Raw genomic sequence first — 23,928 nt, forward strand, 5'->3', positions numbered from 1 at the left:
GGAGTCCCAAATTGATTCCTCGGGAGCCAGAACCCACCAGGTGGGGGTTGGGAAACCTGAGCAGATCATTAGAATGGGGGCTGGGGGCAGCTAGGTGGCGCAGTAGATAGAGCACCAGCCTTGAATTCAGAAGAACCCAAGTTCAAATCTGGTCTCAGACACTTAACACTTCCTAGCCGTGTGACCCTGGGCAAGTCACTTAACCCTAGCCTCAGGGGGAAAAAAAAAAGAAAAAAAAAAAGAATGGGGGCTGGGTACAGCCCAAATTAGCTCAGATAAGGATCTCTCCCCTTAGAGTACAAAAGGGTGGTTTTTAGCAGATCTTGTAAATCAAAGGTAAGTCCTAAAGGGGTTTGGGGATCAGAAAAGGAATCTTAAAGGGACCTCAATCCCCATCAAAAGCACATTGTCAATCAGCCTGTGTAACCCCACTGACTTTTCTCACTCTTGTGATCTTCCTTTCTCACATACACAGATGTCATCGAAAACATCTTTTAACATATCTCTCTTTTATAATTCTGGTTTAGAAAGTGTTACACCCTGCTCATACTCAATATGTCTCTCTCTCTATTGAATATTTCTCATGTGGATTTTGCTAAGTGTTAAACAATGAATCAAAATGCCAAATAGTATGTACAATGTGCCACTGGGTTTTTTGTAAAGATGACCAAGTTAAACAATCTAATCTGTTGTTTAAAATTCTACCTGAACCTGTCAATTCTATCTAGCATGAAGAAGTGAGGAAAGGGAAGGGGAAAAGAAAGACAAGAAAACAGAGAAGGGAAAGGAAGGGAAGGGGGAAGACAATGTGGGGAAGGAAGAGAAAAGGAAGGGAAGAGAGAAAGAAAAGAAGGGGGAAAAGTTAAGGTAAAGAGAAAGAAAAAGAAAGGGAAGGAGGAAGGGAGAAAGGAAAAGAGAAAGGAAAGGAAAAGTAAAGAGGAGGAAAAGGGAAGAAAAGAAAAAGGAAGTGAGTGTGAGGTTACAGAAAGGAAGGGGGAGGAGTAGAGAAACATAAAAGAATAAAGATATTTAGAATGATTTTGATCAAAGTTCTAAATTAATATCTGAATAAATAAACTTCACAGATATTTCATTTGCAACAACTGACATTTAACAACAACCCTATTTCTGAAATGGACAGCTAGTAGAGATCAGCCCCGAACCTTTAGTGAGGTACACTTTTAAGCCCATTTACCACATCCTGGTACAGCCTTGCAGTTACAAATTTCAGGAATCACTGACACAGTTTCTCCTTTACAATGGGTGTTAGGTTCTTACTAAGTGCTAATGAGATAATGAGATTAGGTTCTTACTAAGTGCTAAATCGGTACTTAACAATTCTCTAGTTTTAGCCTTTAAAGGAAGTTTTACCCCTTTGAACTTATGGGGAGGAGCTTAATGTTTAAAAGGAGCAAGTTCATTGGTAGAAGTAATCTTCCCACAAGCCCTTGTGTTATCCCACGCCCATTCTCTGGGAGGATAAAAGAGGGTGGCACTCGAGAGATTGAGGAGTCTCTGCTCTAGGTCAGAGTTGGCGGCTGAGAGATTGAGTTGAGACAACAGATCTCCTCCCAGAGATTGGCAGTTTCTGGAGACAATAGAACACTACATATTGGCGTCCCCAACGTGGGGCAAAGACTTTTGCTTATCCTGACAAGGACTTATTCTGAGCCCTTCAGAGGAGCTAGACTGGACCTTTGCAATTTGGCACCCGAACAGGGACAGACAGGATCCTGATTCCAGTGGAAAAACCTCGATTCAGATCCCAGTGAAAAAGACTTTCTGATGCAGAAATAACAGTGAGTAACAAGGAGACTTTGTTAAAGATTAAGTGAGTATTCTAATAGACAAATAAGGAACTTATCTTTTTAAGGGCTAAACCAGCAATCGCTTATAGCTGAAATGGGGCAGATGTTAGCTAAAGACATTCCCTCGACCTCAGCCGACTCAACCCCAGCCCCAGCGGCAGTCTCAGCTCCACTCCCAATCAAGAATAGTACTATAGGGGCAGCTAGGTGGCGCAGTGTATAGAGCACTAGCCTTGAACTCAGGAGAACCCAAGTTCAAATCTGGTCTCAGACACTTAACACTTCCTAGCTGTGTGACCCTGGGTGAGTCACTTAACCTCAGCCTCAAAAAAAAAAAAAGAATAGTACTATAGACAGTATAATTAAGATAATTGAGGAGCAGAGTTTACTTGTAACCTGGGTACAGATTGCTAAACTCTTGGCTACATTAAGACGCACGTCCCCTTGGTTTTTAGAGGAAGAAAAAATAAATGTAGATAACTGGAAGCTAGTGGGACTTGAAATGAAAGAATTTCACACAAAAAAATGGACCTCGTTCAATTTCTGCAGAGATATTTATATGTACAATGTAGTTCAATTAGCCTTAAACTTTTGTAGAAGTTGTAGGAGAAAGAAAAGTTTTTAAAATTAACAGAGTAGGAAGTATGAAGAAAAAAGGAAAGATTAAGATCTTGTCCAAGAGCAAGGGGATTTAAATGAAGAATTAGGATGTGATGACTCTGATTCTCTTGAAAAAGCTTCAACCCCGCCTAGAGAGCAGATTATTGAGAGGCCCACATCAACTCCACCTTCAGGGATGGAGGAAGAAGGAGGAGGGGAAGAGGCAGAAACACAAACAGAATTGCCTGTGAAGCAGCCTAAGCCTATGACAAGATTAGAAAAAGCATTGGTTAAAGCTAAGAGAGAAGGACAGGATATAAGTGATTTTATATATGCATATCCGGTGATTGAAGAGATTGATTCTGTAGGTCAAAAAAGGAGAAGATATACACCTTTAGATTTGAATAAAATTAAAGATTTGAAAAAAGGTTGTACCCTTTTTGGGGCTACATCAGCTTATGTTAAAATGTTACTAGATGGTTTGTCTTATGAAGTCCTAACCCCAAATGATTGGAAATCCACAGCAAGGACATGTTTAGAACCTGGACAAAATCTGTTGTGGCTTGCAGAGTTTCATGAATTATGTAAAATCCAAGTCAGATGCAATTTGGAAATAGGAGTTAACACACAATTCACTTCTGAGCAATTAGCTGGTGAAGGTCACTATGGAGAGAATTCAGAACAGGTTAAATATCCCATGACAGTGTATGAGCAAATTGCTAAGGCTGCAATAAAAGCTTGGGGTGTCCTTCCCGGACAGAAAGATCGGGGAGGGGGGGGGCTTTCACTAAAATAGAGCAAGGTCCCAATGAACCTTTTGCGGATTTTGTGGGATATTTGCAAACTGCTGTCAAAAGAACTATTGGAGAAAATTCAGCTACAGAAATAATGACCAGACATCTGGCTAAGGAAAATGCCAATGAGATTTGCAAAAGAATTATATGGGGATTAGACAAAGATGCTACTTTAGAGGAGATCATAAGACAATGTGCCACAGTGGGAACAAATGCTTTTTACACCCAGACTATGATGAACATGGAAAGACAGGGTCCCTCCTGGCAAGGGACTTCCAGAGAAACTCGGCGATGTTTTCAATGTGGAAAAATTGGATATTTAAGAGCTCAGTGTAGATGTGGAGATAGCATGAGAAGACAGGATGAGAGAAGACCTAAAATTCCATGTCCAAAATGCAACAGAGGACTCTATTGGGCAATCAGAGTGTAGACTAATTCAGGGAAATGGGATGAGGGGCCCAGGTCCAGGGCCCCAGGCAAAAAAGACTTGGGGCATGATGGCAGGTGATGTTACACCCAAAGAGCCTTTAGAAGGTCAGGATTCTGATTTGATCAACCAGCAGAAAATCAATCACATTACAGAAAGGGATTACCTGATAAGTCAGCCAAAAGGCCATCAGATCGGGGCGAATACAGGCCTTTCCAACAGGGCTGTCCAGTGCAAACAACTCCAATGTAATTGCCAGATGATGAGAAGAGATTTAGAAAGTGGTAAATGGAAGGAAATTAGATAGGTTAACTGCCTGGGAGAGAGGGTTTGCTTGTATTTTAACAGACAGAAGGAAACAGATGAAGAAGGAAACCAATAGGTGGCAACAAGCACCTGGAAAGAGACAGAAAAAGAGAAAGACCTCAAAACAAAGGAGAAAATCTAAGAAACATCTGACACTGAAAGAGCATGGCTAATAAAAAGATTGTTAAAGAACTTTAAAACCAGCAGGAATCATTGGATTTCCTAACACAAGATGAGACTAATGGGCAATGGAATTATGGACATTTATAAATTCTCAATTTATGATTATTTGATCATGTTATTTGTTACATACTTCTAGTATGTGTTATGTTACTATGTGTTTCTGCAATCTATGTAATTATGTGTAATGCCTCCCATATTGATGGATTTATGTTTCAAGGTCATGACCCCCCTATGTTCTAAATCAAAAGAAAGGAGGAGATGTTAGGTTCTTACTAAATGCTAATTCTCTAGTTCCGGCTTAAAGGGAGTTTTACCCCTTTGAACTTCTGGGGAGGAGCTTAATGTTTAAAAGGAGCAAGTTCATTGGTAGAAATAATCTTCCCACAAGCCCTTGTGTTATATCACACCCATTCTCTGGGAGGATAAAAGAAGGCAGCACTCAAGAGATTGCGGAGTCTCTGCTCTAGGTCAGAGTTGGCGACTGAGAGATTGAGTTGAGACAACAGATCTCCTCCCAGAGATTGATTGGCTGTTTCTGGAGACAACAGAACACAGTCACAGCTCTACAGAAACAAAAACCTGCTGGAGGTGTCAACCCTGGAGCACCAGTACTGCAAAGCTTGGAACCATGGGCATCAAGAGGAGACAACCTTGCAGCATCAGACCAGCAGCTCTAGGAAAGGCCAGGGCTAAGCCAGGTAACCATGGAACAGAGGAAGAAGGACATGACACCAGGGCAAGGAACTGTGAGTGGGGGTTTGTGTGGGTGGGTGGGTGTTGGGCTACCATATGAAGTATTCCACCAAGCCGGACAGACACTCTAGTACCCAGCCAAGGCCAGTTCTGACCAGCCAAATGTTACACCTAGGCTTGTTGTTCCATGTATTACCCAGCATGAAAGGAGGCTGGAATGCTTTGAGATTCAGCGCCCTAAGATTCAAAAAGAGAAGAGTCTACAGGAAAGTAGCAGGAGCAAGGCAAAAGACTGAAAAGGACAGAAAAGGAATAAGGCCTAGCGAGCTTTGCCTATGGAAGGAGCTTTGACTGATGATGTTCTACCAAGAGAGATGGAGATCTTGTACTGGCTGTAGCCTGGGGGATTGGGTGCTTGAAAAATTTATTCGCCCTATACTGGAAGGGGGAATTGGAACTCCTGGGGGGGGGGCAACTGGTACCGGGGAATGAGAGAAGCTCCAGACCTTAGGGTGAACAGAAGTGGGGGAAAAGGCTAAGCAGCAGAGGGTATAAGGAGTGGCAAGAATCTAGAAAGGATATACTTTGGAAGTTTTGACTCTATGAGAAAGTCAAAGAAAAAAGAGAAACCAGATAACTTGAAGGGTCATAAATGAGGGGCTTCAGCAGAATGGGAAAAAATGAATGGACAATCAAGAAAACAAGAGGAATTCTTTTTTGTATAGGGGTACAAAAATAAACAAGTTAATGATAAGACTAGTTGAGGGGGATGAAAGGATGGAAGAATCTACTTGACTAAAAGAACAAAGGAGAAATAATTACATATCCAGATAAAAATAGGGGATAAAAAGGAATAAGGAAAATTCTAAAGTGAAAGGGATAATAAATGACAGAAAGGGATTGAAGTGATGGGAAGACAGACAGTAGAAACAGTCATTTTCAAAAAACATCCAGGCAAAGTAACTGAAGGAACATAGTACTGTGTTTACAAGAGGAGGAAAAAAATTATAATTTGAAAAAAAATCCCAAAATCAGATGCAGATGTAGGAAAAAAAAAAAAACTAACTTAAAAGTTTAAAGGTGAATGGATTCAAGACAATGAAAGGAAAAAAATGACAGATCAGATAAAAAATAAAACCCTGCAATCTGGTGCTTAGAAGAAACACATTTAAAAATAAAGATACACAAAATCCACAAAATAAACCTAAGAGGATGGAAAAAATATGTACTATGCATTAAGTGAATTTTAAAAAGAACTGTGATCAAAATGACAAAGTAAAAACATTCAAAAATAAAAAAGGATAAGTAAGGAAACTATATCATGCTGCCAGAAAATATAAACAATAAACCAATACTTGTCATAAACTTACATGCTTTAAATGCCTTAGCATCAATAAAGGAAACCTCATCTGAGCTACAAGACTGGCCACAACACAACAGTGACAGGAGCCTTCAGTATCCCTCTCTTACTGTGAATAAGTCTAATGGAAAAATCAATAAAAGGGAAAATATGGAACTGGATAAATTACAGGAGAAATTGGAGTTAAAAGACTTATGGCATCTTTGAAATAGGACAGCAAATGAATATAAATATTTCTTAGCACCATATAGAAAATTTGCACAAACCTGGCCATGGATTAAGGCACAAAAAGAAGTTACAAACAAATGTAAAAAGCCAAAAGCTATTAATATATCCTTACAGACCACAAAAAAAAAATCATGGATTCAAAGACCAAAAAGAAAAGATACAGCTTAAATAGAAATTTAACAATGAAATACTAAGTTATGAGAAGGTCACAGAACAAATCATCAAAAAAATGTGAAAATGACAAATATAAAACAAAATACCCAAAAGGCGCAAAATATCACAGTCTCCTAAATGCACTCTACAACCACTCAAGAGGGCTCTGCTTAACAGTATGCATAGAAAAGCTTAAATGGATGAAGGATGTCTTTCGGCCATCTATACAGTTGGTTGGATAACCCAACGAGCCGGTCTATCAGTAGACATACCTTGAAGAGATTCTACAGATGGACAATGAGCTGGGGCTAAAATTGAATAAGAAGAAGGGAACACACTCCATGAATTTGGTATATGGCATAATAATTTCAACAAAGCCAAACTTCTGCCCTCCTGACCCTCCAAAAGATGAAACCTCTTTTTTTCTACTCTCAATATTCTTCCAGTTGATGTTCCATTTATGTAAATTATGAAACATCATAATATCCACAGGATCAACATTTCAGATGGCACAAAACAATGGAGAGATACATAATGTATGTAAACTGACTAGGTTAACCATGAGAACGTCTAGCATAAAAGGCATTGCCCTAGAGATGAGACAGAAGCCATGCACCAAGCACATATATTACAACAGTACTCATGGCAGTACATGGGAGAATATTTATACGCAAGACTCCAGGATTGTAAGGGAAGCCCTGCTGAAGGATTGCTTGGAGAATGTAGATGAGACCTTCATAGGATGAGAAGCTAAAGCCAGGTTATAATCTGCACCCCTGGTAGGAATACTCTTATCAATGAGCTCATGAATTCATTGAAATACTAGTCTTATCACATCACATATTGTCTTAAATGAGGAGGCACTATTTGGAATTTCAACAGCCTTTTGTTACATGGATACACTGGATGTGACAATATTGATTAGAAAGAAATTGGACCCTTAGAATTTACAGTACCCACTATCTTAGTATCTTCCATTTTCACCTGGTCAAATGTCATCATTACAAATACCACCCTAACAAAAAATCTCCAAGAAAACAAAATAATGACGTATAATTTTTCAACCTTCAGAGGCAGAATGGTATAGTGGTAAGTGTGCTGGGCTTCAAATCAGGATGAGCAGAGTTAACATCCTATCCCCAGCTGTATGGCCAGGAGCAGATCATTGAGCCTTATTGAAACTTAGACAATGAATGCTAGAAGACTGCAAGGGCAGCTATTAGTCCACAAATACAAGCTGCTATTAGAATGGCCTGAGTAAGAACACAGATATGGATACTAAGATGAATTTTTTTTTCAAAATAACTGTTGCAAGACGTACTGAGACTGAGCCAACAAATTCTGTACAACAGATCAAATATCCTGTTAGTTGGTACTAGTAATTTTAAAATGGTCTAACATATTGATCTATTGTATCCACTTTGTAAAAAAAGTTCCAAAATCTCCACAAGTTAATGCAGATGCAGGGCCGGCAGAGGACCTCAAGCAAATGTCAAAAGTGAGAAATGTCATACCTTGGATGTCAATTAGAGCCGGAAGCAATCCCTGAGCCCAGCTAGTCCAAACTCTCACTTTACAGATGAGAAAAAGTGAGACCTTGGGGAGAGGTCCTGGTCATAAGGCTAATCAGCATCAGAGCTGGAATGAAAACTTATCTCCTTCGATTATTTTTCTTCTGGTAAATAGCTTTTAGGTCAACATTAAGTCATCAAGCACCAAAAACTATTAAATCTCTAAAATGTGCACAGCTCTCTGCTAAGCATGGGAGATGTAATTAAGTGTTTTTTTTTTTTAATGAAACAATCTCCACTGTCGAGAATCTTAGGATGGGCTAGGCATAATTTTAACTGAAGCAAAGTTAAAGCTAAATGATATCTATCAACCAGTACTTATATAGCACTTGTGATAACACATTTATACAATATTTTCAGAGGAAATATAAAAAATGTCTTCTGGTCAAGTCTTAGGCTGATGTCTCCTCCCGGTATGGAATGCACACTGGGCTCTCCGAGGTATTTGAAAAGGATTTGGGCATTCAGTGAACTGTAAACTCAATGGAATGGTGCATAGAACAGCCCAAGTTGTCACAGTCCCCATTAAGAATTTCTCGAAGGAGTGGGTTGGATGTTGGATGCAGCCATCTTTACCACATGGGAGTTCATTTTATAAAGGTGGATTATGAAGTCTATGGAGGATAAAAGCCTTACCCACTTTTCAGCAGATTCTGTATAGCTGGTGTAGACCAGGTGTGCAGAGCTGCCCACCACAGCTCTGCTGCTAATTAGCTGTGTGACCTCCGGCAAAGAAATTCACTTTTCTTTGCCTTAATGTCCTCACTGAAATGAAGGGCTCTCTCTAGGCAATTGGTAAAGACACTTCTGACTTTAGCATTTGTGCTTTTGGGATTTTAATGGTTCCTTCAACAAAGCCAGCACCTGAGGGACTGAGCCAAAGTGACAGAGAAAAGGCAGGGACACCCTCCCTGGACCTCTTGTAAATTTCCCTCCAAGCAATGTAAAAACTCTCTCTCAGAATGAATTCGGGAGGGGAAAATCCGATAAAAAAATACCGAGTGAAACAACATTGCCCCCCAAGACGATTTAGAAAGTTCACTGGTAACTTCTGCATCATAGGAGTGGGGGACCAGAACAATCCAGACCCTGCACCTGAAATCCCACCTTCCCAGCCCAAGGCAGCCAATAGTTGACCACTTCCAGCACAAGCCCAGAGCAGGCCTTGGGGGCAACTAAAGCAGGGGGAGAGGGGCTTCAGGAGCTCTCAGCCCACCCTCTACGGGAGGGGTCGGAACCCCAGAGATTTTTTTAAAGAAAGAAAAAGACAGAGAGAGAGAGAGAGAGAGAGAGGAGAGAGAGAGAGAGAGAGAGAGAGAGAGAGAGAGATGAGAGAGAGAGGGAGGGGAGGGGAGGGAGGGAGGGAGGGAGGGAGGGGGAGGGAGGGAGGGAGAGAGAGAGAGGAGAGAGAGAGAGAGAGAGAGAGAGAGAGGAGAGAGAGAGAGAGAGAGAGGGAGGGAGGGAGGGAGGGAGGAGGGAGGGAGGGAGGGAGGGAGGGAGGGAGGGAGGGAGGGAGAGAGAGAGTGAGAGAGAGAGAGGAGAGAGGGAGAGAGAGAGAAGAGGGAGGGAGGGAGGGAGGGAGGGAGGGAGGGAGGGAGGGAGGGAGAGAGAGAGAGAGAGAGAGAAGAGAGAGAGAGAGAGAGAGAGAGAGAGAGAGAGAGAGAGAGAGAGAGAGGAGGAGAGAGAGAGAGAGATAGAGAGATTCAGTGATCCAAAGCAATCCCTACAGACTTTGGACAGAAAATGCTGTCTGCATCCGGAAAAAGGACCTAAGGAGAATGAAATGTAAATCCAGACACACTTTGTTCACTTCTTTTTTCTGTTTTGCTTTTAATCACTCCCATGGTTTTCCCCTTTTGCTCTGATTTTTCTCTTACAACATGAGTTTATAAAGAAAGGTATTAAAATCAATAAACTTACCATAATACAAAAATTTAAAAATAAAAAAGATTCAATGACTATGATGAAAACCAAGAAACATAGAAAGCATTTTATGGATATAGGCCAAGAAAAGTAAACAGGATCAATAAAATAATATACACAAGGAAAAAAAAAGACCTAGAGAACATTATGAAATGCAAAATGGATAATTCTGATTATATGAAATTCAAAAATTTTCATACAAACAAAACCAACGCAGACAAACTTAGAAGGGAAGCAGAAAAACGGGGGGAAAATTTATATCCAGAGGTTGTGATAAAGGCCTCATCTCTAAAATATGGTCACAGAGAACAGATCCAACTATTCTGGAGAGAAGTTTTGGAACCATGCTCAAAACATTGTCAAACTGTGTATCCCCTTTCATCCAGAAGTTTTACTACCCCAAAAAATTTATATCCCAAAGAGATCTTAAAGAAGGGAAAGGGACTCACATGTGCAAAAATGTTTGTGGCAGTCCTTTTTGTAGTGGCTACAAACTGGAAATTGGAGGGATGCCCATCATTTGGAGAATGGCTGGGTAAATTATGGTATATGAATGTTACGGAATATTACTGTTCTGTAAGAAATGACCAGGAGGATGAGTGTAGGAGAGGCCTGGAGAGACTTACATGAACTGATGCTGAGTGAAATGAGCAGAACCAGGAGATCATTATACACTTCAACAACAACACAATATAAGGATCAATTCTGATGGAAGTGGCTATCTTCGTCAATGAGAGGATCCAATTCATTTCCAATTGATCAGTGATGAACAGAACCAACTACACCCGGCGAAAGAACACTGAAAAATGAGTGTGGATCACAACACAGCTTTTGAACTCTTTCTATTTTTTTTTTTTGCCTGCATTTTTGTTTTTCTTCCTAGGAAATTTTTTTCTTCTTTATAAATGTGATTTTTCTTGTGTAGCAAGATAACTGTATATAAATATGCATACGTATATTATATTTAACATATACTTTAACATATTCAACATGTATGGGACTACCTGCCATCTTGGGGAGGGGATGGAGGTAAGGAGGGGAAACGTTAGAACAGAAGTGTTTGCAAGGGTCAATGTTGAAAAATTACCCAAGCATATGTTTTGTCAATAAAAAGCTATAATAAAAAAAATAAAATATGGCCTGAAATTAATTGGGCTGAAGCCCAAGGAGGATTCTGGGAAGCAGTCATGCAGCATTTGAAAAGGCAAATAAAAGTTGCAGAAGAAATATTAGGAAAAGCGCCCAGAGCTAATCAAGAGGGAGCCAATAGGTTAGAAAAAGAAGGACAAGAACTGATTGAAGACAACAGATCTTTAAAAAATAAAATCACCAAAACTATGAACAAGTAAAACACTGAGGAAATCAATTCATTAAAAAAAAAAAAACAACACAATTTGCTAAATAAAAGAAAGCAAACAACCCACTGAGGAAAACAAAAGGTTGTAATGCAGAATTAATCAAATAAAAAAAAAAGAGATAAGAAAGCTAACTTAAGAAAATAAGTTCAAAAACTAGAACAAGATAAATAGAAGTTAATGACTATGTGATGTCAGGAATCGGTCAAATAAATTAAAAAAAGAAGGGGAAATGGAAGAAAATCTAAAATATAAGCAAAACAGCCAATCTGGAATACAGATACAAGAGAGACAATTTAAAAATTATTGGTCTCCCTGAACGCCAGGGGGAAAGCACAGAAACATAGAGCCCGGAGAACATTCTTCAAGAGATATTCAGGTATAACCAGGCTGATACAGTAGCAGCAGAGGGCAAAATAGTCCTTAAAAGTGTCAATCTTGACCTCTAGAGAACTTTCCAACTCTAAATAGTGATCCTGGCATCTTTTCCCACACTATTTCCAATGATCTTCTATGACTTAATTCACTGAAACTAAGGAGGCCTCAGTTTCCATATCTGTAAAATGAAGCTGATGATGTACATGGCATTCAAAGTCTCTCTTTTAAGGTCTATGATGTGATGAGATCATAATTCAATTCAACAAATATTGAAGGATCCAGTCCCCATGAACCTGCTACTATTGTGTCAAGTGCCAGGCCAAAGAAGCTCTGCCCCTTCTAGAAACATGAAAAGTCAGGCTGCAAATTAAAAGATATATAGCAGGGGGAGTTCTGGCATTAATGAAATCAGCAATCCTCAAAGTATCGAAAAGAGATTGTTCTTGTTTAAAAATTAAAATTACAACACATGGCCCTTGCTCTCCAGATTACAAAGGTGAGATGACACATATTTGAGCTTTTCTTGAGTTTCTGTTAAATCTTATGCTAGCAGTAATATAGATTTCAAATATTAATAATGCCATCTTAGGACAGTTGTTTTGTAAACCTGAAAAGGTTTCTCTTTCTCAATCAGATTTTTGTCATACTATAAGTCAATTAATTTTTTTCTTTACTTGCATAAACCTATTTTGATTTTTTTTTATTCCCCTAGACATTAAATTTCAATTAATGTGTAATACAGTATACTCTACCACTGGAGCGCTTGAGGTTGAGAACTATTTTCTAAGGTGAAATAAGTGTATTTTAGAGAAAATAAATAATTGTTCATTGAAAAAATCCTTTCAAAATAAATTCCCTTCCTTACTTAAAAACAAAGTCTCCAAATATCACATGCAGAAAGAGTTCCCAGAAAGAAGACCCTAAGAAACATGGTTGCAAAACTCCATGACCTTAAGGAAAAAGTACTACAAGCTCCCAGAGAGGAAAACATCAACCCAAGAATTGAGGAGCCATAATCAGAGTTACCCAGGATAAGGCAGCATCGACAGCAAGGGGTGGGAGGCCCTGGAATACCATATTCCTTAAGGCAAAAGACCTGTGTTTACAACTAAGAATCCATTGCCCAGGGACCCATTATCCTTTAGGGATGGAGAGAGAGCTTCAATGGAAAAGGAACTGTGATTCATTCCTCCTGAAAAAACCAGAACTTTAACAGAAATAGAAAGTAAACAGGAAAGAAAATAAAAACATTGTATTTCAAAGTGAAACTCTTTCCATCTCCATATGAGAAAATGATACTTGTAGCTCTTCAGAACTCTTTTTTTCTGAGGTCAGAAAGAGACAGAGGGGGTGGATAGAAATTGCCTCTGATGGGATGACATTAAAAAAATTAATGGGTTGAAAACGGATGGTATTGGGAGAAGGAGAAATGGGATAAATGAAATCCCTTGAAGACTGACTACCATTGAGAGAAAGAAGGAAAAAGGATCACCTCCCAAACATCATCATAATGAATTGGAAACTCACCTACTGAGCTCTCAGCACACTCCAGGGGGAAATGGAACAAAAGAAGATCCCTAGGACTCAGTGGGTCCATCCAAAGAGAGGTCTCCCCAGCATCAATAAGAACAGTCACAGCTGTGATGCTTACAAGTAACCAGGGAAGTTCACAGCAATTACAAATGGAGGAAACCTGAGCAAATCAAAGGGCTTCCTTCTCACAGGACTCCCTGCCCAGCTTTGTGCCAAGGAAGAGCAGGCTGTCCAAGGTGGGCTCTGTTAAAAAAGCACATTGTGGGCAGGAGCCATTTAGCAAGGCCCCTGGTATTGCTCTGGATCCTCCTCCAGTTTCTTTGTCCCCATGTTCCGTGCTGTGCTGGGAACATCATGTTCACCCCAGTGACTCGACAGCCATAAAGAGAATGATAATTTTTTAAAAAAATTTTTAAAGAGAGTCAAAGTTACTCTCTTTCTCTTAATTTAACTTTCTAAAATCAGGAACTATCACTGCAAAATATGCAATGCAGAGTTTACCGTCAGTGTATTTAATACAGCATTTCTTCCTATTACCAACACCATCTCTTTTAGATTAGGAGGTTGCAGCATGGCAGAGAGGGGAGCCCACACCTATGAATTATTTTAGCTTCAGGATCCTGGGCCCCAGGTCCTGAGAACATATCTACACAATTACGTTTCTTAATATAAGAATCTGTATTTCGTGGGTAACAAATAATTTTACGATGGGAAGGAGGCCATGCTTGCATACAGTCTTTATACACTGAACAAATGATTCAGAAAGATTAGAAGTGGGGGAATAAATACAGTTTTTAGAGGGGAAACAATTAAAAATAAAGAAGGGCTCATTTTTACTTAGATGTGTTAACAAGAAGAAAATAGCTGTGTTTGTTTTTATATTTCCTAATTTGATAAAGCAGCCTTGAAGTGAGTGTGAGAAATGGAAATCTTTGGATTTCCAGAAAGTTAAAATTTGAAGAGTTCTTGGAAGTAAATAAAAGAAGGTAAAAAAAGGAGAGGGAACAAGAGGGTATTTGTGCTGTTCAACCAGTGTTTTTCAGAATTATATATGGCAACATATAAAAATAGGACTTTGGAGGTTTGAATGCAGGTACAAATATTAAAGGTGTGTGTGTGTGTGTGTGTGTGTGTGTGTGTGTGTGTGTGTGTGTGTGTGTGTGTGTGTGTGTGCAAGCTCTTTGCTAGCTACAGGAGTGATGGAGAATTTCTTTTCTATGAAAAGGGATCTGAAGGCACTGAGCTGAGGCAGAATGTGTGATATTAAGTTGGCCCAACATGGTATGTGCATCAGGCCCAATTGCAATGTTTGGAGGCAGTTTTGTACACTGACATTTGGGGGGGGAAAGATTGTTGTATTTATTCTTGTGCACTGTATTCACAGGCAGACAAGAGGACGCTCGTTTTCCCCTTTATTTCATCTAAAGCAATATAAGGATGATATTCCGTAATTGAGCGCCATAATATCTAAAGGAGAAATTGTTTTTAATCTGACCAGGAGGAAACAGTCACCTGCTGCCTTTTCTTCACAACTAGTAGTTTTCTTCTTTCAGGCAATCATTGAATTAGTCTCACTAAAATTCTCTTCTGCTTTGTTTCTGGTATGTCTCATGATATGATACCTGTTGCCCTAACGGGGAGAAATTTCCACTTAGCATGTAGGGTAAAGTCCACCATGCATTATTCTTGCTTTTTTATTTTCTCCAGTGGGTAATACAAGTGTTAGCTTGTGGGCTGGGGTAGGAAAGTGCAGCAAAACTAGGATTAGCAAAGGGGACAGAAAGTGGGCTGCAGAGAGCTGTGTGTGAAGCCAGCTTGTAGAAAAGGGAATGGAAAAGGACACTTGCTGTTAACCTGCTGTATCTGGGCCTGGGGGGCTTTGTTTTCTTTAAAAAATAAAATGAAATATCTTTGAGGAGAGAGAGAGAGAGAGAGAGAGAGAGAGAGAGAGAGAGAGAGAGAGAGAGAGAGAGAGAGTCAGAGAGTAAGAAAGAGATAAAAAGAAACAAAACATATAGAAAGAAAACGACAGAAAAGACAGAGCCAAGGCCAGAGAGACCGAGCCAGAGTGAGCCAGGAGAGAAAAATAGACAGAAAGAAAATGGCAGAGGGAGAGACAGCCAGAGTGTGAAAGAGACAGGAGAAAAGAGAGAAAGCAACAGAGGCAGAATAACAGAGAAAGAGACACAGCAAGAAACAGACAGTAAAAGAGAAAGAGAGACATAGAGACAGAGAGACAGAGAGTCAGAGAGAAACAGAGACAGGAAAAAAATGGATCAAGAGAGAAAGAAAAATAAGAAAAGAAGAAAAGAGTCAGAAAGAAGAGAGACAAAGTGAGAGAAGGAGAGGGAGGGAGGGAGAGAGAGAGAGAGAGAGAGAGAGAGAGAGAGAGAGAGAGAGAGAGAGAGAGAGAGAGAGAGAGAGAGAGAGAGAGAGAGAGAGAGAGAGAGGAACAAAGAGGGAAAGAGACAGAAAGAGAAAATGTGAGAGACAGTAAAAGAAAAAGAAAGAATGAGAGAAAAAGAGAGAAAGAGAAAGTAAATAAGGGAGCAAGAATCATAGAGAGTGCAGAAGAGTGTCAGAGAGAAAGAGCTAGAGAGACAGAAAGAGACAAAAAATAGTGAGAGAGGAAGCCAGAGAGAGAGAGAGACACAGAGACACATACAGAGAGAGACAGAAAGACAGAGAGAGAGAGAGGGAAAGAAATAGTATCACAACATCTGCACCTGTTCTTTAGAACAAGTACTGAATGAGTGATTTCAACAAGTGAGTGAACTAAACTGAAGTCTTTAAAAGGGGAATCACTAAGTTGTTGGATAAACAGACTTGTACCAACACTTCCAGAAAATCCTTTGAAAAGAGAAAGAATTAGTGATTATCCAATCCTTGTGTTCATAAATACACATGGAAATGAGAGCAAGAGAGAAACAGAAACAGAGACAGAGTCGGAGATAGCAAGCCAGATGGATCCAGAGAAAGAAAGTGTCATAAGGGGAGAGAAAGAAAGTGTACAGGAGAGAGGAGAGAAGAGAAGAGGAGAGGAGAGGAGAGGAGAGGAGAAGAGAGGAGAGGAGAGGAGAGGAGAGGAGAGGAGAGGAGAGGAGAGGAGAGGAGAGGAGAGGAGAGGAGAGGAGAGGAGAGGAGAGGAGAGGAGAGGAGAGGGGAAGGAGAGGAGGGAAGGAACAAAGGTTCAGAAAGAGACAGAAAAATAGAGAGCAAGGGAGAGACAGAGAGAGGGAGGTAGGGAGAGAGAATGTGCCAGAAAGATAAAGACAAAAAAAGAAAAATATGCAGAACCAGGGAGAAAGAACCAGAGAGAGTCAGAGAGTGAACAACAGAGAGCAAAAGAAATAAACAAGAGAATCAGAGAGACACAGAGACAGAGACATAGAAAGACAGAGAGATTGAGAAAGCCTGGGAGTCAAAGAGAGAAAATGAGAGAGAGAAATGAGAGTCATAGAAACAGAGAAGAGGGGAGAGAGAGAGGAGAAAGACACAAAGAAAGAGGCAGGCAGACTCAGAGAGAGGGGAGGAGTCAGAGAGTAGAAGAGTGAGCAAGAAACAAAAAGAAAAATTAAAAGATACATAGAGAAAAAGAGACACAAAAGACAGAATCGTCCTTAAAATAGTCCTTAAAAGGGCTCATCTAGACCTCTAGAGAACCTTCCAGCTCTAAATAGTGATGCCGGCATCTTTTCCCACTCTACATCCAATGATCTTCTATGACTTAATTCACTGAAACTAAGGAGGCCTCAGTTTCCATATCTGTAAAATGAAGCTGATGATGTACATGGCATTCAAAGTCTCTCATTTAAGGTCTATGGTGTGATGAGATCATAATTCAATTCAACAAATATTGAAGGATCCAGTCCCCATGAACCTGCTACTACTGTGTCAGGTGTGGGGGCAAAGAAGCTCTGCCCCTTCTGGAATCATACACCATGAAAAGACAGGCTGGAGATTAAAAAACGTAGAGCAGAGGGAGTTCGAGCCTTAATGAAATCAACAATCCTCAAAGTATCAAAAAAGAGCTTATTTCTGTTTAAAAATTAAAATGACAAGACCTGGCCCTTGCTCTCCAGATAACAAAGGTGAGATGACACAGATTTAAGCCCTTCTTTGGGACTGAGAACACATTCTTTTTGTCTTGTTCTCCTTCCTACATGCAGACGATTCGGACACATCAACAACACGTTCCCTTTAATGTGTTTTCTAATAATGGTGAGAGACTTGCAGCGGTCAACCCCCTGGTTGGTGTTGGGCCTTCCTTGTGACCAAAGTCCTGCATTTTGCAAGAACGCTGGCCTTGGTCAATTTATGGCCAATGACAGTTGACTGGCTTATGGAAAGACTGAATTGTGAACCTATTCCCATTCTGCATTAGCTGACTGAGCTACCTGGGTATTAATTCTTTGTTATAAATTCTGTGTGTTGACCTTAAGGTGCTTGCTTTTCTGTGTTCATTTGCCATTAAAATTTTATTGTTTTATGTTTTTTCTGTTATTTGCCTTAATTATATTTTATCATTAAATTAAATATCTCTTTTAGATCAAGAATCTAGTGCTGTACTTCTTAGTATTTCACTAAAGAACTAGTACAGCATGATATAATTGCACATAAATAATCTATATTTTATATACATTGTGTAGTATATTTGCTGAATTACTACCAAAGTCTCATTTCTTAACTTCTCCCCTACAAATTCTTGGTCTTTGTAACCTTTCTGTAATCCCACTAATGAGGCTCAAGAATCTCTCTCCTCTGTGCCTCTACAAAGCACTTTCTTGGTCCCAAGGTCTGTAGTCTAGGACCAAGATGAACAACTCTACAGGCCTCCATGAAATCTGTAAAAATCTTATAAATATGTATTTCTTTACTTATCTTCTCCTACCTGAACTCCTTGAGTTCAGGAACTCTTTTTGCTTTTCTTTTTCTTTTTAGCACTTCAAGTCCATGGCCCATTTTAATTGATTAATAAATGCCTGTTGCTGGAGTCCCTTAATCCTCTCCCACAAACAGCCTGTCCAACACTTGCCTTCTCTCCTCTGGGATCAGCATTCCTGGGTTCTTTGCCAAATCCTCAAACAGGAATTTATGACCAACAAAGAACTAGAGAACATTCTGAAAGCTAAAATGGACAACTTTGATTACAGTGAACTAAAAAGGTTTTGCACAAACAAACCCAACAGAAACAACATTAAAAGGGAAGTACAAAGCTGGGGAAAAATCTTTACAGCCAGGATTTCTGATAAAGATCTCATTTCAAAAATACATAAAGAACTGTGTCAATTCTGAGATACCGCTATACACCTGTCAGATTGGCTAGAATGACAGGGAAAGGTAATGCAGAATGTTGGAGGGGATGTGGGAAAACAGAGACACTGATACATTGTTGGTGGAATTGTGAATACATCCAGCCATTCTAGAGAATGATTTGGAACTATGCTGAAAAAGTTATCAAACTGTGCAGACCCTTTAATCCAGCAGCATCACTACTGGGCTTATATCCCAAAGAGATCTTAAAGAAGGAAAAGGGGCCTGTATGTGCAAGAATGGCTGTGGCAGCCCTCTTTGTGGTGGCCCAAAACTGTAAAATGAGTGGATGCCCATCAATTGGAGAATGGCTGAAAAAATTGTGGTGTATGATTATTATGGAATATTATTGTTCTGTAAGAAATGACCAACAAGACGATTTCAGAAAGGCCTGGAGAGACTGGCATGAACTGATGCTGAGTAAAATGAGCAGGACCAGGAGATCATTATACACTTCAACAACAAGGCTACATGATGATCAATTCTGATGGACGAGCCCCTCTTCAACAATGACATGAGCCAAATCAGTTCCAATAGAGCAGTAATGAACTAAACCAGTTTTGCCCAGCGAAAGAACTCTGGGAGATGACAATGAACCACTACATAGAATTCCCAATACCCCTATTTTTGTCCGCCTTAATTTTTTATTTCCTTAATAGGCTAATTGTACACTATTTCAGAGTCCAATTCTTTTTGTGCAGCAAAAAAACTGTTTGAACATGTATACATATATTGTATTTAACTTATACTTTAACATATCTAACATGTATTGGTCAACCTGCCATCTGGGGGAGGGGGATGGAGGGAAGGAGGGGAAAAATTGGAACAAAAGGCTTGGCAATTGTCAGTGCTGTAAAATCACCCATGCATATATCTTGTAAATGAAAATAAAAAGCTATAAAAAAAAAGAACCGTGTCAAATTTACAAGAATACAAGTCATTACCCAATGGATAAAAGGTCCAAGGACATGAACAGACAATTTTCAGATGATGAAATTAAAGCCATCTATAGTCATGTGAAAAAATGCTCTAAATCACTATTGATTAGAGAAATATGAATTAAAACAACTCTAAGGTGTCACCTCACACCCCGTCAGGTTGGCTAAAATGACAGGCAAAGATAATGATAAATGTGGGAGGGGATGTGGGAAAACTGGAATAGTGATGCTTTCTTGGTGGAGTTGTGAAATGATCCAACCATTCTAGAGAGCAATCTGGAACTATGCCCAAAGAGCTATAAAATTGTGCATAGCTTTTGACCCAGCAGTGCCATTACTGGGTCTGTGTCCCAAGGAAATCATAAAGGAGGGAAAAGGACTCACATGTGCAAGGATGTTTGTAGCAGCTGTTTTGGTGGTAGCCAAGAACTGGATAACGAGTAGGTGCCCACCAAATGGGGAGTGGCTGACCAAGTTGTGGTATATGTAGATTATGGAATATGATTGTTCTATAAAAAATAATGAACAAGCTGATATTAGAAAGGCCTGGAAAGGATTATATGAACTGATGCTGAGCACCATGAGCAGAACCAGGAATACATTGTACCCAGTAACAGTAAGAATATCTGATGATCAACTATGAAAGATTCAGTTCTTTTCTGTAGCTCAGAGTATTGCCAATAGACTTTGGACAGAAAATGCCATCTGCATCCAGAAAAAGAACTAAGGAGACTGAATGGAAATCACCACATGCTCTGTTCACTTCCTTTTTCTGTGATTTTATCTCTCCCATGTTTTATCTCTCCCATGGTTTTTCCCTTTGGCTTTGATTTTTCTCTCCCAGATTCAGTCATAAAGAATGTTTCTTAAAATAAACAAAAAGAAAATAAAAAATGAATCAACAAAAATCAATAAAAACTAATCATAAAATTAACTAATTACTGAAAAATAATTATAATGAAGAAACTGATGAATCTATTAAATTAATTACTAGCTAATAAAGTTAATTGAGAATAAATTTAATTAATTAATAAACAACTGAAAATTATTTTGGCTCGATGGGAAATGTAATTGATTGGTTGATCAATTGATTAATAAATTGAAAGGTAAGTTAATAAAATATGTGGTAATTAATAAAATAAATGGTAATTAATTATTCAAAATTAATGAAATAGAACAATGAATTTATTATTGATAATTATTATTAATTCATTAATGTATCTCTTCCATGGTTTTTCTTTTTTGCTCTGATTTTTTTCTCTCAATATGATTCATACAGCAATGTCTGTTAAATAAACAGAAAAATACAAAATAAATTAACCAAAATCAATAAAAAATCAACTATACAATTAATTGATTACTGATAAAATCAATAATAAATTGATAGCTCTATCAAATTAAGTATTAGCTAATAGAATTGATTAATTCAATTAATTAATAAGTGTAAAATATTTTGGCTTGATGGGAATTTAATTGATCCATTAAATAATTGATAAACTGAGAGATAAATTAATACAATTAATTGGTAATTAATTGATTAGAAACTAATGAAATAGATTAATTTAAAAACCCAATCCTCAAAGAATGTGACGCACTCCTAATGGGCTCTGGATAAGGCATCAGAATACATGCATTTGAATCCTGGCCACTTCCAGGGTCCCTCTCACCTTAAAATCTGTGATTAGACAATGTCCTGAAAAACCTGGTTGTCCTCAAAATTTCCTCCTCCTGCTCTCCCTCCCCCTTCTCTCTCTCTCTCCCTCTCCCTCTGTCCCTTTCTTACTGTCTCTCTCCCTCTATACCTCACTACACACACACACACACACACACACACACACACACACACACACACACACACTCATAGAAATATCTATATACACACATATACACACCTACATACACCCTCCCCCACCAGTCCCACACACACACTTTCTCACTCCTTCTCTGTTTCTCTCTCTTCCTCTCACTATCTTTCCCTTTCACTTGGTCACTTTCTGGCTCTCTCACTATGTTTGAGACTCTTTTTCTCAGATTTTCTCTTTCTTGCTCACTCTAGCTTGCTATCTCTATTTCTAGTTCTCTCTGTCTCCAGCTCCATCTCCATCTCTGCCTGTGTCTCCCTCTCCCTCTATCTGTCTTTGTCTTTTTCTATGTCTCTCTCACTCTCTTTTTCTCTCTCTATGACGCTCTTTCACTGTATTTATTTACCGACTCTAATCCTCTCTTTCTCTCTCTTCTCTGTTTCTCTGTATTTCTCTATGTCTTTTTCTTACTGTATTTTTTACTCTTTCTCTCTGGCTCTATCTCCTTCTATCTCCCTTCCTCTCTGTCTTTTTCCCTGTCTCTTTCTCCTTTTTTTCTAAAACAATTCATTTTCTCTGTCAGTCTGTCGCTCTCACTATCTCTCTGGCTCTCTGATTCTCATTCTTTTTCTCACTCACAATCTTTCCTTCTCTCTCTGTCTCTGTCTCCATCACTCTGTATCTCTGTCTCTCTGTGTGTCTCCTTCACTGTTTCTGTCTCTTTCTTGCAGAGAGACAGACAGACACCCAGTGTGGAAAAGAAAAAAGAGTGATTTGGAGGGACAGAGAGAAGCAGAGTCAGACAGAGACAGAGGCAAATGTAGCAAGCCAGATTCAAAGAGAGACAGAGACAGAGAGAGCCAGAAAAAGACAGAGAGAGTGAGAGAGCCAGAGAGAGCCTGGGAGTAAAAGGGAAATTTAAAAAAGTAATGAGCATCATAAAAACAAAGAAGAAGAGGGGAGAGAGAGAAAAAGAGACAGACAGACAGACAGACCCAGAGAGAAGGGGGGAGTCAGAGAATAAGAAAGAGATAAAAAGGAATATTAAAAGATATAGAGAGAAAAAGAAAGAAAAGACCAAGGCCAGAGAGATTGAGCCAAATGAGCCAGGAGAGAAAAATGAACAGAACAAAAGTGGCAGAGGGAGAGACAGAGAGAATGAGACGGGCGAAAAGAGAGAAAGGAACAGAGCCAGAAAAACATAGAGAAATAGACAAGAGAGAAAGACAAAGAGACAGAGAAACAGACAGTGAGAAAGAGAGCCATAGACAGAGACAGACATAGAGTGACAGAGAGAAACAGACAGAAAAAATGGATCAAGAGAGAAAGAAAAATAAGAAAAGAGTCAGAAAGAAACGAGAGAAAGTAAGAGAGGGAAGGAGGAAGAGGGAGAGGTGGAGGGAGAAGGGGAGGGAGAGGGGGAGGGGGAGGAGAAGGAGAGGGAGAGTGGGAGGGGGAGGGGAGGGAGAGCATATGAAAGAGACAGTGGTTCAGTGATCCAAGTCATTCCCCACAGACTTTGGACAGAAAATGCCATCTGCTTCCAGAAAAAGACTTAAGGAGACTGGATGTAAATCAAGACACACTATGTTCACTTCCTTTTCCTGTTTGTATTTTTATTTCCATGGTTTTTCCCTTTTGTTCTAATTTTACTCTCCCAACATGATTCATAAAGAAATGTGTATTAAAATCAACAGAAAAATAAAAATAAATTATCCAAAAAATGAATACTAATCAATCATAAAATTAATAATAAATTAATAAATGAATTTAATCAATTAATAAGTGAAGTTTAGTTTAGCTTGATGAGGTTGTAATTGCTTGATTGATAAATTAATAAAATGAATTGGTAATTAATTATTTGAAATTAATGAAATAAATTACTAAATTTAATATTAATTGTTATTATTAATTAATTTATTAACATATCCTTCCCATGATTTTTCCTTTTTGCGCTGATTTTTATCTCCCAACATGATTCATAAAGCGATGTATTAACATACAGAAACATAAAGAAACAAAAAAAGAAAAGAAAAATAAATTAATCTACAAAATTTAATTAAAATCAATCATGAAATTAATTGAATATTAATAAGATTAATCATCAATAATTTGATAAGTCTATTAAATTAATTATTAGTTATTTAATTAATTAATTTAATCGATGGAAGATATTTTGGCCTGATGAGGATTTAATTGACTGACTAATTAATTGAGGGGCAAATTAATTGGTAATGAATTATAAATAAATGAAATGGATTATTATTTTTTTTAAAGACAATCCTCAAACAATGTGATTTCCACTCCAAATGGGCCCTGGGTGAGTCGTCAGAACACAAGCATCTGGATCCTGGCTCTGCCATTTATTACCAAATGACTTAAACCAGTTATTTGCTTTCTCCAGATCTCTTTCTCCATCCCTGTCTCTGCCTTTGATTCCCTCTCCCCCTGTCTATCTGTCTGTCTGTCTGTCTTTGTCTCTCTCTTGTTCTATGTTTCTCTCACTCTTTTTCTCTCTTTATGCCTTTTTTACTGGCGTTGTCTATCTCTTTATTATTTATTT

The 23,928-nt window shown here is 38.8% G+C and overlaps 1 long non-coding RNA gene across 1 annotated transcript in view; it reads right to left on the bottom strand.

Moving 5' to 3' along the window:
• Positions 1–13,568, bottom strand: part of LOC141548337 (uncharacterized) — a 28,775-nt gene extending 15,207 nt beyond the window's left edge. Inside the window, exon 1 of the long non-coding RNA XR_012483906.1 lies at positions 13,307–13,568. This is a non-coding gene — a long non-coding RNA (uncharacterized LOC141548337). The remainder of the gene's footprint in view (positions 1–13,306) is intronic.
• Positions 13,569–23,928: the final 10,360 nt, after the last annotated feature.

The sequence above is a fragment of the Sminthopsis crassicaudata genome, chromosome X, assembly GCF_048593235.1.
Source record: "Sminthopsis crassicaudata isolate SCR6 chromosome X, ASM4859323v1, whole genome shotgun sequence".
NCBI lineage: Eukaryota > Metazoa > Chordata > Mammalia > Dasyuromorphia > Dasyuridae > Sminthopsis > Sminthopsis crassicaudata.